This window comes from Pleurodeles waltl, chromosome 8, assembly GCF_031143425.1.
Source record: "Pleurodeles waltl isolate 20211129_DDA chromosome 8, aPleWal1.hap1.20221129, whole genome shotgun sequence".
Classification (NCBI taxonomy): Eukaryota; Metazoa; Chordata; class Amphibia; order Caudata; family Salamandridae; genus Pleurodeles; species Pleurodeles waltl.
In genome coordinates, this window is record NC_090447.1 from 397,406,238 (window position 1) to 397,426,811 (window position 20,574).

A 20,574-nucleotide genomic window follows, 5' to 3' on the forward strand; every position below is an offset into this window, starting at 1 on the left:
TGAGATTTGGATTTTGTTTTCCAAGATGATAATTGGAAAGAAAATGATGTCCCCTTAAGCCTAGAAGTGACTTTCTCAGATCCTGGATCCTGCTAGTGGTGTTTGAGTATGTTTCCGGCGTTTTAGTGATAGTGTGAGAGAAATAGGTTGCACTTGCAAACCTTTTGCAAATCGCAGGTGAATTGTGAGGTTTGCGAGGGTTTTAGGAAGTTTGTGTTCTCCAAGTTAAGTTTTAGTAGGAGTGTGCATACTCTGCAGTATGAGAGTAGGGAAGTCATCGAACTTAATATATGCGTGCTCAAAAATTGTCCACGTGGTTGGTGATGTACGGACCCTGTATGGTTTAAGACTCCGGAATATATAGAAAAGTGTATGAGACACTTGGTTTATGTTGTAATCTGTCTGGTTTAGTAGGTTGATCGGGTGTGGTCAACAAGTCAGTGTGTGAGTTAAAGTGGGCGAGAGAAAATTTTGACTGAGATTTGGTGAGTTCTATGTGCACCAGGACAGACCCATTGATCAGTTGAGAGTAAAATTTGCGGGTCAAATTTTGCAGGTGAATCTGGGAGACCGAGAAAGAGGAATAGCTGCATGCGTGAAAAGGGCCATCAGTGAAAATCCATAAGGTTTTTGAAGCAATTGTGCTACCTTTCCTGTAGAAAACCAGCAGATTTGTTTTTTGTTTTTTGATTAGTGCTCGCAATATATTGCAGAAGTTTTATGTGAATTGAAGTTTAGGAGGACGAGTCGCAGGACTTTGTCAGCCGCAGTACGTGTGAGTGTGACGTCATTGGAGCTGCACTTGGATAGCTTGGTTAGTAAGAAGGGTTGTGCACAGATTGGAAGCCGTTCATGAGAGGCAATTGGTTGATATGTGGGTGACGGGAATCTTGGGATTTAAAGTCATTTCCTGATCTGATTTTGAATAAACAAAAGTAGAAAAAATGAAGTTTTTCAAAGCGTTGAGAAGTGCCCTAAAGGGAGATACGTACAGTAGAGCGAGTGTAGGGGAGCCTACACCACCAGAGAATACTCCGGCTTACATTGTACCGGAAGAGAGAGGTGTTCCGCCATGTATTTGGCTAAAGCAATGGTGCAAGTTGACAGAGAAAAATGGGAACTTAGCGTTTCCTGAAATGGGATGTTTAATTTGAGAATTTTGGAGCAATTGCGGATGGCGATATATACGAATCGAAGCCCCTTCCAAGACCAGCACAATTTGAGGAATTAGCAGTTTGGGAGCTGGTAGTTAGATAGCAACAGCAATTGAAATTCGAGAGAAGAATGAGAAGGGTAGAAAAGACTTTAGCGGAGGCTAAATGGGATTGGTAGCAGAAAAAATGGAGATCAAAACCCTTGCAGGGAGTTAAGTTGTTTCCAGCGATTACACAGGAGGATGAGAAGGAAGGAAATAAAGTAACTAGGAAGACCAATAAAAGTCCGTCCAAGAATAAGGAAGTTAGAAAGTCTTCAACAATAGCAGAGAAATCAGATACTGAAGATCATGTTACAGATTTTGAGAGACCGACCAACACCATATACAGTACATGAAAGTGGTCTGAATACCAGTGCTGATCCGACAGCCCAACCACAAGTAACAGGGACAGTGAGTCCGGTACAGGTTAATGCTAACCTGACATCAAATATGGTGCAAAGTAGTTCTAATGTGCCGACTTCTCCTGTAGTGCAGACACAGATGCAGCCACCACAGATACAGTGAAGATGCAGGTAATGTCAAGATTTACACCAATGACAGGGACACAGTCAGACTTGTCTCTGGTGATGAATCAGAGTATGGGAGTTACTCTCCACAGAGTGTAGGTGCTACATCAGCTCCGGATGCAATATCGCTGCTGATTACTGTTGGTACAGCGGTACCAAAGAAACTGAGTGAGTGAACAGGGAGCAATGGCTCAGAGTCTAATGAGGGGAGGACTTAATGAACAAGTTCTGGTAGTTTCCTCTGTGGGTGAGACTTTTGATGGATCAAGATCATTGTTAGATCTTTGTCCACTTGTTGCACTTCCAGATGCCGTGACAGGACCAAATGCAGGTCAGAGCCTGAAGTTGTTGACACAGCAAGTGCCACTGGTCCAAGCGAGTAATATTTTGTTACAGGGACTGACAGCTCAGCAGTTATCTGAATGGTTAGACAAGCTGAATACTCCACAGGATGACTCTAAGGGAGAAGAGCTCTTGAATTGTGTCAGATTAAGCATGGAAGCAGGTGAACTCATTGAGGGAACGATGGGTGTGAATAGGTTAGAATCCTACACAGAGGCAGAGTTGAGATACTTGTGTCCAAGGATTATGGAAAAGGTGAGTAAGGTACATCAGAGATTAGCAGATTTGGCAGAGAAACATGGTATAGAAATTGAGAAAACAAAGCATTTGAAGAGGAGTTACAGATTAGCTTTTGAGGCAAAAGATTTTGAACACATGAGGTCGGCTGGAATGAAGGCACACCTTAAAGAATTACTGCAGAGTGCTCAGATCTGGGGAGCGTTCGACAAATGGGAATGCAGATGGGTAAAGAAAAGAGACAAGAAGAGAAGAGATTCTCTAGAATTGACTGAGAATGTACAGCAGGACAAGGATCCAGTAAAGATTTTACCAATGAGGGAAATTACAGGGGTAAATTTTGTTCATGGCCCTTGGAGCAGAAGTGACCTTCTATTATTTACGAATGATTATCCAAAATTGAGAGAGAAGCCACCTTGCGATGCCCATTCCCATTTTGTGAGTTGGTAACCTGGTTACCGACTCGCAAAATGGGAATGCGAATAGCAAATAGGAAGGGGTGTTCCCCTTCCTGCTTGCCAGTCGCATTGCGATGCAGAATTGCTTTGTGACCACGAACGCGTTCGCAAAGCAATTCGCAGTTACCACCAGTGTCACACTGGCGATAACCCATTCGCAAAAGGGAAAGGGTCCCCAGGGGACCCCTTCCTCTTTGTAAATGGCCCTGAAAACTATTTTTTCAGAGCAGGCAGTGGTCCTGTGGACCGCTGCCTGCTCTGAAAAAAATGAAACTGACACGTTTCATTTTTTCGTGTGTAATGCAACTCGTTTTCCTTTATGGAAAACGGGCTGCATTCCAAAAAAAACAAAACTGCTTTATTGAAAAGCAGTCACAGACATGGTGGTCTGCTGTCTCCAGCAGGCCACCATCCCTGTGAGTACTGCGACTTGCAAGGGGGTCACAAATTGCAACTCACCTCATTAATATTAATGAGGTGGGCCTTTGCAACCCCCTTGCGACTCGCAGATGGTGTCAGGGACACCATCCTGCATCCGGCATTGCGACTCACAAATTGCGAGTCACTCAGACTCGCAATTTGCGAGTCGCAATGCCGAAATTTGCTACATCTGGCCCTCACTTACTAACCTGACTAATGCAAGTGCTAATTTAAAGGAACGGAAAGAACCAGGTGTTTGTCAAAAAGTTAGCAAAGGGTTTGCTTCAGTGGGAAATTGGCTCAGCAACATTTGGAATGGGGTTCTATTGAAAATATAGGGAATATTAATTGTCATGGTTTGTCTAATTGGGATATGGAGTTTATGCAAATTATGCAAAATAATTAAATTAAAAAGGTCTAAGAATAATCAGAGGAGGGAAGAAAAGAAAAGGGAAAAATTTTACAGGGAAGATTCAAGGAGAAGGCAAAATTTTGAAGAAATCGAATTGTAAAAGTTGTGGGTGGTAGTTAGTGTGATGACGCATTTAGTCATCACAGGAGGGATTGCTAGCGCATGTGTTTTAATTAGAAATGTATTAATGAGTGTTATGTATTTTGAATAATGAGTTCATGTAGAAAATGAATAACGTAGAAAAATAATGCACATGTTTGAAAATGTGTTTCTTGAAGAATGGCCACCAGTGATCATGAAATGTATTAATTGATGATTAATACTTATGAAATATTGAAATGTATTAGACTAAGAGAGTAATATGTCATATTAAGAGTTTTGAAGTGTGCTCTAGCTGTATAGATTGTAGGCCTTCATTTAACGAGTGTCTTGGCCTAGTTTTGCCAGGCCTCATGCAGAAGCTGTATTTCTTAGCGGCTAATAAAAATGCTGTCAGAGTGAATTAATCTGTGAAATGTTCACTGCCTTGTTAAAAGTGTTGAATGGAAGCTTTTCATGAGAACCGACAGCAAGGATATGATGTTCCCGCTAGTGTAACAACTTATGTGTAATGTGTGTGAGATGTACTTTCCCAGGACAAGAACAATGAAGAAACTGACTGGAGCTGAAAATACAACAATTTTGTTATCTGACGAGCCAGATGATGAGGACATCGTAAGTGAACCAATCAATTCCATGTGAATAGAGAAATATTAGAATTTATAGATTTGGTGTGGAAATGTTACTGGATAAAGTATAAACGTATGACTAACTGACCAATTGGAATTAGGGGATAGTTTAGGTGACTTTGATATAACAACGCGACAGAGGAGAATTATAGAGACTAGAGAGAGACTAAAGAGAGACTAGAGATTCGAGAATTCGAGATTTGAGATGCAGAAACTATAGAGGAGAGGTTCAAGATTCATTCTGTCATTGGGCTCATATTCTCTGACTGAGAGTCTGATGCTTTGCTGATCGACTGATGACCTGAGGACGAAACCTGATTCTGCTTTGCTGACCCATACCGAGGATAGGTAGATATGATGAAACGTGACTGTTATGCATTTTATGCCTTTTCTTTCTAGGTACCAACTGCACTGTTTTGATAGATCCATAGCTAGATGTTTTTCTAAATTTGTGTTATAAATTGCTTCTCATGAAGCCCGACATGCTGATGCTAATCTGACGTTAGTTAAGGGCACTCATAAAATGACTGACAATTACAGGGACTAATGATTGATTAGTTACCTTGCTGAATTCCATGTACTTTATAACTTGGTTGCAACTGACTCTATTATTGATTTGCACTGCCGCTCTAGAATGTGTTGTGGTTCAAGCTTTGATTAGATTGCTTTTCTTCCGCCGCTTTGGACAACCAGTATTGTTCATATATGTATTTTATTTGATTTTGAGATTAATCTACATGACTTTAGTATTGTTAAAATAAGGGAAATAAACTTACTAAACTTTTACTAAAGGTGTGGTTATTCATGGCTGAAAGGTTATGGTGTGTGACATTTACTGACTCCATCGATTACTGATTTTATTGAATATTTGATTATCATGTATTGATTAATGATTCATGTACTGGAGCTATGGTAAGAACTTCTTAATGTGAGTCAAAAGGTTCATCGACCTTTTTGCGTCCCCTTGTAAGTTTACTTATTCAGGTCTGACACGCTATCAAGAGTGAGAGTGAGTTATTAACAACACTTCATCTACTTATTTGAACCAGATGGAGTCAATTGTTTACGGGAATTTCCCCTGTTGGATTCTTTGAAAATGTCCCTTCATTTCCCTTTTGCACACTTTCCTTTATTATAAGCAATGTTTGTGTTGTTAGCTGCCTGAGCTCTGCAGTTTCTTGTCACCATACATGTTTTTCTTTTCCTTAGCCTAATCAAAATCATTTCTGAAGTTTTGCTTCGAATTTTGATATTTAAAGTAATTTATGAAATCTAACAAACATTGGACAACATGATATTTAAACAGATTGAATGTTGATTTCTATGCCTAGTGGACTTTGGAATGCTGCTGTGATATTTGTCTTCTCATTCCCTGATTGTTTATTATTTCCACCTGTTTCATTTCTATTGTCATTCTCATCTTCACTTACAAGTGCGTGAAGACGTATTTACTTTCTGTAGTTCAAGAGAGATATGTTTTAATAAGTCAGACTGAGGGCCTGATTTATAAAAAGTTTGCACCGCCGTTGCGTCATTTTTGATGTAAAAATGGTGCAAATTAACAAAATATAATTGTATTTTGTACCGCTTATGCGTCAAAAAATGACGCAAAGGCGGCGCAAACGTTTCATAAATCAGGGCCTGAGTTTGTTGTTAGGTCGAGCCTTGCAGCGAGCAAGCGCTGCTCTTTTCTCTACTCTGCTCGACAAGTTGTAATCTATTCTGTGGGCTTCAACTACACCCATCTGATGCCCATCAAGATCATTCATTCCTGGACCTGCCTTTAAAAATTCCCTTGATGTCCTAGGTAAATGCTTTACATTTGTTCCGCCTTGAGGTTGCTTTGTTACGCCCTGCAGACTGACCCTGTTGCATGGATTATTACACGATCGGCCATAAACCGTAGTGTCTGCACACCACAATTTTCTTGGGTATCTCCCCTTCGAGCTCCATGGCGACCATGGCGCTTTGAAGTTTCATATGGCGCGAACTAGAATGGAGGTATTACAGCACTTTGCATGAGTATCAGTTAGGTCACACTGTTACCAAATCAGAGTCATTTAAATTTTTCTTTTGTCTCTCCCCTTCACGCTCCATGGTGGCCATGGCAGTTTGAAGCGCAAACTCGATCGGAAGAACTGGAGTGCTTTGAATAAGCACCAGTTATGTCACATTGTTACCAAATCGGAGCCATTTAAATTTGCAGCCCCATTCCTAAAATCTTCCCCCCAGGTTTAGCAGTTGAAAAATATACAAATTGCAGCCATTTCAATTGAAAAAACACAGAAATCCTTCAATCGGCACTCCCCCACACAGCAGTAGAGCCAATACTACAATATTTCATGCACTCCGGAAACTTGCCCCATAATGGGCTGTTCTGATCATTGCAGTCAAGATACTACAATGTGTGCTGCACTCGGAAACTATCCCCATAATGTTTTGTGGGGCATTCCTTTTACAAAACATTTTTGCCCATAACTCACCGTGTGGTGGGCATGGGACAATGGGACCACCATCAAAATGTTCAGCACAACAAACTCTTTCTTTCTAGGTCATATCTGGGTCCCCAAACTAGGTTGGAGGGAACCCAACTTAAAAAACCCTCCCACCATTCAGTGTCTTTAGGTTCTCTCATGGCTGGAACATTTTTTTTAACAGCTGGGAGTAGTTTGTGTTTTAAGGGCCTTGTTTGTAATAATATTCTAGTAGGCCTGCTAGTAGGCCTGAAAAGGTGTAAGGCACTACATCCTCTAGGGGCTACATATATGGCTACACTGCATTACTTTCTGACATTATATTTTCATGTGGGCCCTGTTGGGGCTGACTGCACGGTTACATGACCATGTTTCTGCCAAAGGATATTTTTGTTATGGTGTCCTCTAGGGACTGTTTTGAGCATTACAGTCTAATGCCAAAAGCGTATTTCTGATAAAGGTTTTTATTGGGTTTACATGAAGATTGTGTATGTTTTATTAATCTCTCCTTGTTGCAATTATGACCATGATTCAAGCCAACATAACATCCTTCTACACTATGACTGTTGGAACACTTTTGATATGTTTGGGTGACCCTTCTAGTTTATTTCTCTCTTATTTCTCTTGTTATTCCTCCGTGGCTGTCTTGTGTCTTTTTTTTAGCTAGCCAGCAACTCTGATGGTGGGATGGTGAAAGTGGTAGTCTATTGGAATTAGCATGGCAGATTTAAATTACGATGCTAAATGGCAACAGTTTCATTTGTTTGCTGCAGATAGAGGAGGAAAGTAAATGGAAGTGCTTAGTTATATGCAGGATCCGTGGCATTATGTGGCAGGAAAAGTCTAAATTATGAGGCAGTGTTGACCAACTGATGTGGCAAGAAAAGTCCAATTATGCATTTACAACGCCAACAGCTCTAACTCTCGCAAATGCAAGACCCATTGCATTGCAAATGCTTGTTTTTTATTTACCACCACTAATGTATCTAGAGTACCTTGAAGAGTTCCTTGTATCAGAGGGAAACACCAAGAAGCGATTATGACAATGTAGGCCCATGATTCACGCTTGAAATAGATGTAGGTAGCATAGATTCTCTAGAAACATCTGATAGTAAATCACCTCGCAAGATACTTTGACTCTGCTTTAACTCCTGAAAGGATGATATCCTCAGTATGTCCCCCCCAAAGCAATGTGTAATAACATAGGTGTAACAGCAGATTAAAAGAAGTATATTCCAGTAACAGGAGCAGCTGAACGTTCACAGCGTCCCCACAAGTACAGTTCACATTCAACTCCTGTCTTCCTCCCACGTTCAGAAACTCCCTGCTCCCACATTATGAATGTTAAACAAATACATGAAATGCTAATGATAACACTTACATAACAATGGATGGACAGATTTGGACTCTGATACAGACAAGGTAAGGAGAAATCACAAGGTCCTTTATAAAAGGAAAAGGTAGTGATAAATATAACGCACTTGAGTTGTTTATGTTGGTGTCACATCTTATTCTGTAGTCCATATTTTTCTCAGCCACAACACTTGTAGCTGTCAGGATCTTGCCGGACGTATTGTCTCTAAACTATTTGAAGGCAGAAATTTTGAAGTACTTAGTAGCAAACTTACATATAAAGTTGGGTAGTGTCTTATTTGAGTCCCTTTCACTGCTACAATGCTCACCCTGATCTCTTTATCCTGAATCCTTTTCTCCTTTACTTTAGTAATTCAGGATTTACTAGGACGACAGAAGGAGCAATTTTATATTGTCTAATTTCTTCTTTAATTCATTTGTTCACTACCCAAAGAAAGGTGTTATTTAACCTAGCAATAATCACCTTAAATAGCTCTTAGTTAATGCGCGGATATTTCTGTAGCAAGCCACTGTTCGCGTGTGTCAATTGAAGTCTCAAAAATAAGATCTTAAAATAAGTCTGAACATTAAAGAGAACATTCTTAAGTTCATACTTCCAGTGTACTTCTAGTGTGACTATTTGGCCAAATAAATGACCGGATATATATTGATGATAATTATAACTGCTGTACTGATGATAATTATTCTGCCATTTTCTCAATTTATATAAAAAAGGATGCTCTGTTGATATATTCCATCACATGGTCATTCATTGAATGTTAGGGATATTGCCAACGCATCCCAATCTAGTTAATGTATTCATTCTGGGACTTGTTTTAGGCCAATGAATCTTTTGACCCTGATTGAAGACACCTTAGGACAAGATAACGAATCCACATGTCAATCAACAAGTCAATAACGTTATAAATAAAACTCGGAAACCACCAGAACCTTTCAGTCATGAATAACCACACCAGTTTAGTACGATTTTATGATGTTTATTCCCTATTAATTACAATTCTACTAGTAAGTTTATTAGTCTCAAAACCATAAAACACATCAACATTGTCGTAATAAGCAACTCAAATAAGATTTCATCAAAGCAAAAATCACAAACATTAGAACATAACACAACATCAACATGGATTAACCTTAGCAAAGTGTCATTAGTGCATCATTCAACAAAGCATTGATTTAGTCATTTGTCTATTTGCGTCAGTTTAGTGAACCCCTTAACTAACCTCAAATTAGCATTGGCATGTTGGGCTTCATGCAAAACAATTTAGTAACACAAATTTGGAAAACATCTATCTATGGTCTCTGTCAAAAGAAGCAGTTGGTACCTAGAAAGGAAAGGCAAACAGACAGTTACAATTTCATCATCATATACTTACCCTCCGTAATGGGTCAGCATACAGAGTCAGTCTTCGTCCTCAGGACATAAGTTGATTCGCCATCAGCCAGGGAATTCAGCAAGACCGGTTAAGTAGGGACACTTCCCTAATAAGGAGGAGAAGTATAGGACGGGGAAGATAAGGGCGAGGATGGTTTGAAGAACCAAACAGCACAGTCTGTAGGCAGAGTGACAAAGTGTCTGGGTCATAGCAAAAGTTTGCAATGGCATCTCCTAATGGCTCCTCGTGTCAAAGGTTTTTATCCCTTTTCTGTTGTACAGTCCCCTAATTTCTAATTGGGTAGGGTTGGCACCCCACTATCTCCATCCAATGGGTTTCCAGTGGTACTATCAAAATTGTCACCGATAACAGTTCTCACGTAGTTTATTGGTTCTTGTGATTGACGTCTCCAGCGGGTAGAGTGTCCGGTGTGATTTCATACTCTCGTGGTCCCCTCGCATCCTCAGTCAGTAGGTCCATTGTCTGTACCGGTTTAGGCAACCTTGTACCTGTAACGAGTCTACACTGTTGCATTCAGCAAAAATGTTTCATTGAGCAAGTCGAATTTCATGAGAACGGATCTACTACGGTTACACGCATCTTTTAGCTTTGGAAAAGTACGAGTACATGTCCTTCAGCAAGTCAGCACACTGCACGTTAGAAAAACACATTTAATATGAAAACCGGGCAGCTAGGCCTCTACTTATGCTAACTAAGGCCTAATGATTTCTTAGCAAAACTTTAACATATATCTCTTAATATTAGTGCAAAATCATACATTAACATATCATTATTTCATTATTAGTCCATTAATCATTGTATACATTGGCGGCCACTCCCTGTGGGCACATTTCAAGCGCATGTTTAGCAATAATACATTAATACATTTTCTATGCGGCAATATTATGCATTAGTTGATAAACATTTCATGTTAATTTTGAGTATAAGAGCTACGCTCCGTCAGTCCCTCCTCTGATGACACTTGACATCACACAAAACCTTTCCCTTCTCAACCTTTCACTTCTAGTTCGCGCATTTCATATTCTTCTCCCCTTCTTGATTTTTCCCAAATTTCTTTGAACATTTTCTCCTTTTTCTTTTCCTCTTTCCTTTTATTGCGTTTTGCCAATTTTCTTTTAATTCTTTTACTAATTTTGCATGCTAACCATGGTCCGAATATACAAGCTAGAACAATCAATATACCCCCTAGTATTTTTGCAAGTATCCCATTCCAAATACTACTAAACCAATTCCCAACTTTAGCAATTCCTTTTCCAACCTTTTCCCAAACTCCAGGTTCCTTCAGCTCCTTCAAATCTGTACTGTCTCTTGTTAGGTTAGTAAGCATACCTCTAATCTTATTACTATTGTATGGAATGAATGCACAAAAGTGGCGCTCATTAAGCATCTTACAGACACCGCCACTCTTCGCTAAAAGAATGTCTAAAGCAAGCCGTTTTTGAAGAGTCATAGCCCTCTCCGCAGCAAGTTCAGTATCCATCAGGAGTATAGCCCCTGTGAAGTTTGTCAGCATGTTATCCACAATAGTAGACAACTTTCGAATCTTTATGGAGTTTAAGATAACCCCCACTGAAGGAATTATGGCTCCAAATATATCACCTACGACAGCAGCCGCTGTCTCTCTCTTTTGTCTAGTATGATGTAATTCAGACATTTTAGGAGGTTGCTTTAAGTCATCAATTTGGTAGATCTTTGGGAAAACTATTCCCAAATAACATGTCCCATACCATCCCTTGGGAAGACGGTAATAAACATTAGGTCCACATATGTAATAGATCCCAGGGATCGCTGGATCCTGTCCATTTAACATGAATGTCCAGTTACTCTGAAACAAAAACACATGCCTGCACTCACTCGTTCTCACAAATAAAGTATCATGATCAGATTTTGGCCTATATATACAAGGCCTTCCTAAGTGCGTCTATAGCTAACTTGCCTTGCATCTTTATTGCACTATAAGCATAATCATTCGCAAACGTTCGTTTTTCTAATCCATTTTCTAGCTTTTCCTTTAATGCTTCTCTTCTATCATCAGTGATACTTTTCTACAGGCGTTAGTAAGCAAGTTAGATTATTGCGGTGCGATAAGCTGTCCCAAATGTCAGTGTCGGCTCAAAGAAACCCCTAGCTATTTTTATGTTATGTTCCTTAGCTAATTTATTTAAAAACTCAATTACAGGCACAAAGGAAAACACTACATCTAGATTAGAATAGAAGTATTGGACATGTTCTTGATCATAGAATCTTGTTAATAGCAAACTACAACTTATTCCGTAGGTAAGCTGCAAACTTTGGTAAGTAACCACTTCTTGTACTGACGAAGGAATCTTTGTGCACACATAGCAATTTTTCACAACCATTGTGTCAACATACTCATTCAACAAGCGATAGAAGACATTAGTAGATAGTTCCCTATTCGAATTAGTTCCCTCATGCAAGTACTTCGTATCCTTCTCAAACCTCTCCCATGGTGTTAGTGTAGCAGTCTCAGGAATTGGAGCCTTGTTAGTCGCACTCTTATCCACCAATGGCATTCCCACAATCACACCTATAATTATTATTGCACACGCAACACCCAAAATGACACTCAACCATCCACAAATCCTACCCCTACTATTATTTCTAGTGTTACTCATGATCTGTAAAGAATCAGAGAGCAGAATAATATAAAGCAAACAATCAACTTGAGGAAGATTTGAAAGCTCTTTTTTTTTTCTTTATGCAAAGTCTCTCTCTCTTAGCAAGTATTTACAGCGTTTCACTCACTCCCAGGACCCTTTGTCAAATCAGGTTAGCAGCTTGTCATAATCAGTTTTTCAGAGTCAATTCAGGTTAACAGTGTCACATCCGGTAATCTATCAATCTCTTTGCTCAGGTTTCCTTCTCCCTATTTAATTTCAACTTAACACGGTTTCTTTCTATGGTCGTATTCAGGTGCCGTATTATTGACCTGGGATTTCTCGATCAAAACAGAAAGCTAAGAATTCTTGTTGCCATTCAGCTGATGTTGCATACGCCCATTCAGGACCTGCGTACCTCCTGTTTGTAACTTTCTTTCTTTTCAGTTTGCGATCACCGTGTAACTCTCCTTCACTGAGATCTTCCTTCCTAGTTGTGTCAACTTCTTCCTCTATTGTTTCGTTAGGGATCACTTTCACCCTTGCAACATGTGGCTCCGGCAGTTATCTCCTTTAAGTGTTTTTTTTTTCGCTCAGCTTTCAGGATGTTGAACAGTGCCCTCCTCTTGTGCTATGGTGTTTTCTCTTGACGGACCTGCAAGCGGCTCAGGAGGAGTCAGAACACTCCACCTCAACTCTTTCGCCTTCAGGGTCTGTCAAGGGCTCAACTTCGAACCTGTATCCGTCTGCTTCTGGGAGAATCTCTCTTTGAATTGGTTCCCCTGATGCCTCCGCTGAAATAGGCTCACTGTCATCCCTCTGGATCTCGTTTGCTGTTTGAGTGACTAAGCCTTCCTAAACGGGCTCTCCTTCAGTCTCAGTTCCCCTTTGGTTACTCTCTGGCCCTGAGACTTCCTTCTCTGCAGCTGTTGTGTTTGACAATTCAAGTTCCTCATCAGTTGGACACGTCACCTTCTTTGTGTGACTGGCATGGATCCAGTTTGGAAGTCCTGCACATTTCACAGCAGTAGTAGTTGTCAGTATTACTTGATATGGCCACTTCCAACGTGGCTCCAAACACGACTTCCTCACATGTTTCTTGACAACAGCCCAGTCACTGGCTTTCAGGGTGTGTCCTGGATCACTTATCGGTGGCAATATGGTAGCTTCCACCTGGTGAGAGAAAGAGCGGACCACGTCAGCCAGACCCTTGCAGTAGTCCAACACCATATCATCCGTGATATTCACAAGAACATTTGCAGGCACTGTGGGCAGTCTCATAGCTCGGCCCATAAGAATCTCATGAGGAGAAAGTCCAGTTTTCTTGTCGGTGTGTTTTTCATTGACATCAGCACTAAGGGCAACGCATCTGGCCATTTCAAATTGGTAGCTGCGCACATTTTTGCCATTCTCGATTTCAAGGTACCATTCATCTGCTCCACTAGTCCTGATGCTTCAGGGCGATAGCTACAGTGCAACTTCTGTTCAATGTTCAATGCAGCACACAAGAGCTTAATCACCTCATTGTTGAAGTGTCTGCCCCTATCTGATTCTAAAGAGATCGGAAACCCGAAACATGGTATTGACTCCCTAAGCAGCAGCTTTGCTACTGTGAGACTGTCATTTCTACGTGTAGGGTAAGCTTCAATCCAGTGACTGAAAATGCACACAATCACCAACACGTACCTCAGACCTGCACACACAGGCATCTCAATGAAATCCATCTGCATTCTGCTAAATGGACCTCCTGCTCTCCCATTGTGGCTCAAATTCACCACGGTCCCTTTTCCCGCATTCATCTGCTGACAGATGATGCACCTATGACAGATAACTTCTGCAGCTTGTCTGAATTTGGGATTGAACCAGTTGACTTGGAATAACCTGATCATTGCGTCTCTTCCAACATGTGCTTGACCATGGTAAAACCTCGCAAACTGTGACAAAGGCTGTTTGGCAAAACCATTTTCCCCTCCTCTGAGACCCATAAATCATCAGATCTTTGTACGCATTGCATTTTGAGCCAAGAGCGTTTCTCCTCTTTGCTGGCACGTCCCTGCAACGATTTTAACTCATCTAGTGTGTCAACCACCCTTAATGCATACCCAGAGCATGTTTAATTTTCAGTTTCAGGTAACAATTCCCATTGGTCTTGAAATGATATACAGTTAAATGCACAAAACCTTGCAACATGATCTGCATATCCATTTCCCATTGACACAAAGTCTTGTGACTTAACATGAGCATTGCATTTCACCACGGCAATTTCAAGAGGTAACTGAATCGTGTGTAACAAATCCTTAATTTTCTCGCCATTTTTCACTGGTGAACTGGAAGAGGTCAGGAAACCCCTCTGTGACCACAGTTGGCCAAAATCATGTACAATTCCAAATCCGTATCTGCTGTCAGTATAGATGGTGACTTTCAGGTTCTCAGCTGCGTGGCATGCCCTAGTAAGATCAATTAATTCAGCCACTTGAGCAGAGTATACTCTTTCGAGCCAGGATGCTTCTAGGATACCGGTGATTGTACACACAGCATATCCAGCTCTCAGTACTCCTACTGAGTCTCTCAAGCATGAACCATAAACAAAGATAATGTAATCATTTTCTTCCAATTGAGTATCTTTAATGTCGGGTCTCGGTTTGGTACACAGATCTGTTACCTCAAGACAATCATGTTCTACCTCCTCATTATCATCAATGTTTGCATTTTCAATAGGAAGCAAAGTTGCTGGGTTCAACACAGTACATCTTTTAAAGGATACGTCCGGTGACCCCAGTATAATTGTTTCATACTTAGTTAGGCGTGCATTTGTTATATGCTGTGTCTTTGTTCGGGTCAACAGGATTTCAACTGAATGTGGGACCATTACTGTTAAAGGATGTCCTATCACTATACCTTCACACTGAGTGAGGCTTTGACCAACTGCTGCAACTGCACGCAAACAACCCGGTAAGGCTGCTGCGACTGGGTCTAAAGTAGCTGACAAATATGCTACTGGGCGGTTTGCACCTCCATGGACCTGTGTCAGGATAGACAAAGAAGAAGCATCATGTTCATGACAAAACAGTACAAAAGGCTTTGTGTAATCAGGCATACCTAAAGCTGGTGCCCTGCACATGCTTTCCCTCAGTTCCATGAATGCCTTCATCTCTTTCTCGGACATGGTAATGGCACCCGGGCCATCCTGAATTTCCTTGACAGTCAATCTCACCAAAGGTTTAGAGACAATCGAGTAGTTGGGAATCCACTGACAGTAGCCCACCATTCCCAAAAACATCCTAACGTCTCTCTTGGTTGTCGGGGGATTCATATGCAATATGGCTGTCACCCATTCTTTGGGTATTTTCCTCGACCCTTTTTCAATCAGGTGACCTAGGTACTTCACCTCTTTCTGACAGTACTGCAGCTTCTTTGGGGACACTTTATGTCCGTTCTTTCCCAAGTGATTCAGTAAGGCAATAGTATCGTACCTGCAGTCATCTTTCGTTTTGGACGCAATCAACAAATCATCAATGTACTGTACTAGAGTTGAACTAAAAGGCAATTCTAATGATTCCAAGTCCTTCTTCAATATCTGATTGAAGATGGAAGGTGATTCAGAAAACCCTTGAGGAATTCGACACCAACTGTAAACCTTGTCCAAGAATTTGAAACTGAAAAGAAATTGACTATCCTCATGAAGAGGCACCGAAAAGAATGCTTGAGACAGGTCCACAACTGTGAACCATTCTGCATCACACGGAACCTGAAACATAATCACGGCTGGATTTGGCACAATGGGGCAACATTTTACCACAATCTCATTGATTTTTCTCAAGTCTTGAACAATTTGAACTTTCCCACAAGGCTTTTTCATACACATTATTGGTGAATTACACGGGCTGCTCATTACTTTTTTTAGAACCCCTTGCTTTATAAAGTCGGCAATTATCTGTGTCACTTGTATAAGGACATCTTGTGCCATGTGGTTCTGCAGTACCTGGGGAAACACTGCATTCGGCTTTACCTCTACTTTGACCGGTTCTACTCCTTTTATTAGTCCCACTTCTTTTCCTTTCAGGTCCCACACTTTGTCTGTTACTGTTCCCTGTAATTCGGCTGGTAAGTCAGTCACTGTGAACATCGGGAATAAGGTTGTCAAAGGGTACTCCTCATTTGCGGTCTCCGTCTCTGAGATCGGACCATCGTCCCCTTCATCATCACTGTTTGTCTGCACCTCAATCCCTTTGTTGGAACAGGTAATCAAACACCTCATCTTATACAGTAAGTCTCTTCCCAGTAGGGATATGGGACTCGAGTCACAGACTACAAATCTAAGTAATCCCTGGAAGGTACCAATCTCAACTTGGGCCGGATCTGTAATCGTATTTGTCAGGAACTGATTTGCTACTCCTACCACCCTTATGGTACGCCCCGAAAGTGGCAATTTCAGAACCTCTGCACTTCTGACTGTAGAGTGTGTAGCTCCTGTATCAACTAGGAACGAAACCTTATGACCCATCACCTTGCCCTCTACATAAGGACCCCTCTGATCTACTTCTAGGGACGCTGCAAGCCTGCACTCCTCGCCACCTGAACAATCATCCGATCATTCATCGTTTATTCCATCCTCATCACGCAATGGGAACTGCTGTAATGTATTATTTTGACTCATTGTTTGACCTGTGACCTGTTGAGGAAGCATCACCTGTTGCTGTCCCATTGGAGCTATTGGTAACTGCATTTGCTGTCTAGGTACCATGGGAATTTGCTGCTGTACCTGCTGTATCTGTGCTGGTTGAACACGTGGCATTTGCATTTGTTGCATGGGTTGGAGACCCTGCATCTGCACCATGTTATTCTGGAACTTCGTATTTTGACCCCTCACTTTTGGACCCCTCACATTTTGAAATGTACCGACATCATTGCTTTGTTGAACTGCACCATCATTGAGCACTCCCGCTTCCAGTGCCCCATACCCCCGCACGCGTGACATGGTGACATCTTTTTCATCCCCTGCACATAATTTTGGACCACAACGGTATTCATATCTTGACCACGGTTCACAAAACCTCCTCAACCTCGTCCTCTCGGTTGTGCCTGAAACATTCCATTTCCCTGCGGTTGCTGCTGTACCATCTGCTGTATTCCATTTCCCTGCATCCCTACTTGCGCTGCCTTAATTTGCAACACCATCACTTTCTCCTTCAACTTTCTCTGTTTCAGTTCAATCTCGTCACTACAGTATTTCACATACTGTAACACCTCATCAATCGGCTTTGCTTGCCAACAGATCAAATGATTCTTAATCATCTGGCTAATCTCTGGTCTCAGCCCTTCAACAAACCTGAACACAAGGTGATTCATGTCTTTCGGCTCTATGACCTCAGTGCCACTGTAGTGTTTGAATGCCTTCAGCAACCTCTCATAGTAAGCATGTATTGACTCTTTGCCCTCCTGTGACGTTCGATCAATTTTCTGCCAATCAGTCACCTTTGGCGACACTTTCTGCTTCAAAAACTCAATCACCTTATGATAATACCTCATCAATTCAGGAGACAGTGCTCCAGTAACCTTGTCCCTTGCCGGTTCCTCTGTCGGCCAATCCACACCTCTCTTGCACTCAAGCCATAAGTCAGCTGGTACTATGATCTTAAACAGGGTATTCAAGTCTTCCCAAAGACATTTCGCAAGCTTCACAAACCTGTCCGTCTGCTGATACCACTCTATAGGCTTTTCTCTCAACCTGGGATAATCATTTGTGAATCACAGGATGTCACCCCTAGACCACAGTACATGGACTAAAACCCCCCCAGCTGTTTCTCTCATTGGTAACATCTTTATTGTCCCTGTGTCTGGTGCAGCTGTAGCCTGTTTTGGTTCCGGGAAGTCATTTTTCTCTTCGTCTCTCTTCTTTGCCCATCTGCCTTCACACTTCTCTAATGCTCCCCAAATTTGAGCACTCTGCAGTGTCTCTTTAAGATGTGCCTTCATTCCGGTAGATCTCATATGATCGAAATCTTTAGGTTCAAAGTCTAACCTACAGCTCCTCTTCAAATGCTTAGTATTTTCTAAGTCTATACCGTATTTGTCCGCTAGGTTTGCCAACCTCTGATGCACCCTGCTCACTTCTTTGGTTATTTTGGGGCACAGATACCTCAATTTGCTTCCGTGTATGACTCTAATCTATTCACCCCCATCATTCCTTCTACTAATTCTGTAGCTTCTACACCCAGTCTCACAAAATTCAGATATTCCTCTCTCTCTGACCTCTCTGTGGTCATTGTAGTAGTCTGCGAAGTGTTGAGCTTGTCTAGCCACTGGGTCAATTGTTGCGCTGTTAAGCCTTGCAACAAGATGTTTACAGACTGCATCATTGGTGTCTGTGTCATATTTGTACTCATTACCTGTGGGTTTAGTGTTCCCAACCCTGCTTGCCTCATTGTCTCCAAAGTAACCCCAATCGGACTAAACTCCAACAAGGAGCTAGACCTTTCGGCTGTCTGTCCTCCCGGTGTCATTCCCTGCAAGTTTCCGGTAGACCCTCCTCTTATTGCCACTTGGGTCATTACTCCCTGGTCACATACGCCAGGCTTAGCTTGCGCGTACAGCGGTACTGGCGGACCAACAGTAATTGGCAATGATATAGCAGCTGGTGACTATCCAATTCCCAAACCCTGTGGAGCATTAACTCCCACAGCTTTATTCATCATGGGTGCTGTAGCTACTGACTGCGGTCCTGTGACAGATGTATAATTCAGAACCACCTGTTGCTGTGGCTGGGGCAGCAATTGTGGAGTTGGCTCAATCTGCACTAACTTTGATCTTGTGTATACTGGATCAGGCGGCACCATCAAACTCGTAGTTGTCTCTAATACTGGAACATCAGGATAAAGCCTCTGAATTTGTGGTGGCTGCAACTGTATCTGCGTGTCTGGCGCAGTGGGTACACTGACACCATTCTGTATCGAAACTGTATCACTTGTCTGCACTGTATTCGTGATTACCTTATTTTGTGCCGGATCCTCAGGACCCGCATTAATACTCTGTCCATTATCATTTATGGCATATGGTGGCGGGCGCTCATGTAATAACTGATTAAGAAACTCGTCTGATTCATCTGCATCTGCCCAAGACCTCTGAGTCTCTTATAGCTTACTAGAGCCCTTGTCTGTCTTACAAGTGGCCTTCTTTCCCTGTGCCTCATCTTCTTGAGTTATTGCCGAAAAACATCTTAATTTCATCACCTATTCCCCTTCTCCACATCTTGGTCTCATTATCCCATTTAGCCTCTGCTACAGTATTTTCTGCTCTTTTCATTCTCCTCACAAATTTCAGGTGCCTATGTTGTATGGCCATTAAATCCCAGACCGATAATGCCTCATACTGAGCTGGTCTCGGGGCGGTTTTTGCTCACTCAACACCCTTCGCAAATTTTCCAAAATTCTTATATTAAACGTTCCGTACTCCGAAAAATGCTAAACCTCCCTCCTTCTCTGACAGTGTGCACCACTGCTTTAACCAAAGGCATGGTGCGACTCCCTTCTCCTCCATTATGATATAAGCCGGAGTATCCTCTGGCGGTGTAGGCTCCCCCACACTCACTGTAATGTATGTATCTCCCCTCAAAGCACTCTTTAGAGCCTTGAAAAACTTCATTTTTGTATCTTTTATTTTGTTTAGAATCTAATCAGGAAGTGACTTTAATTCCCAGAACACTCTTCGCCTACCTTCTCAACCAATTGCCTCTCATGGACGGCTGCCAATCCGTGTGCGACCCCTCTCAGCAACTGACCTATCCCAGCGCGGCTCCAATGACGTCACACTCACACACTGTGGCTGACAAAGTCTTGCAGCTTGTCCTCCTCACTCAAAAACTGATGCAATATATTGTAAGCACATTTAACACACACAAAAAAAAAAACAATTGCTGGTTTACCTCAGGAAGGGTAACACAATCGCTTCAGAACTTTCCAGAGATTTCACTTGAAGCCTCGGCCGCTACTCTCTCCTTCTCAGCTCCCGCACACACAAGCAGAATTGGAAATACTAGAGCGGGGTGTTAAATTGAGGAAATGTGGCGCTCAGGAAGTCAATCTACCCTATAAAAACGGGGAACCTCACAAGGGAAACACCCTACCCTGAGAGGTGAGACAACCTCTAAACTAAAGAAATATACACAGTGAGGATCCCCTCTTGTATAAAGACGAAAATGTTTTAAATAGACAATTCGCATGAAAAATTAATTCATATGATGTATCAGTCCATATTACCTCTCCTAGAGTCAATCAATAAAGTCTATCAATGAGTCCAAAGTTTTATTCGGAATATGATTCAATCATTCGACCATCTGAAACCCAGAGGAAAATTGTACTTCCAGCCAACACGTGTTTCGTCTTGGGAAATGTTTATA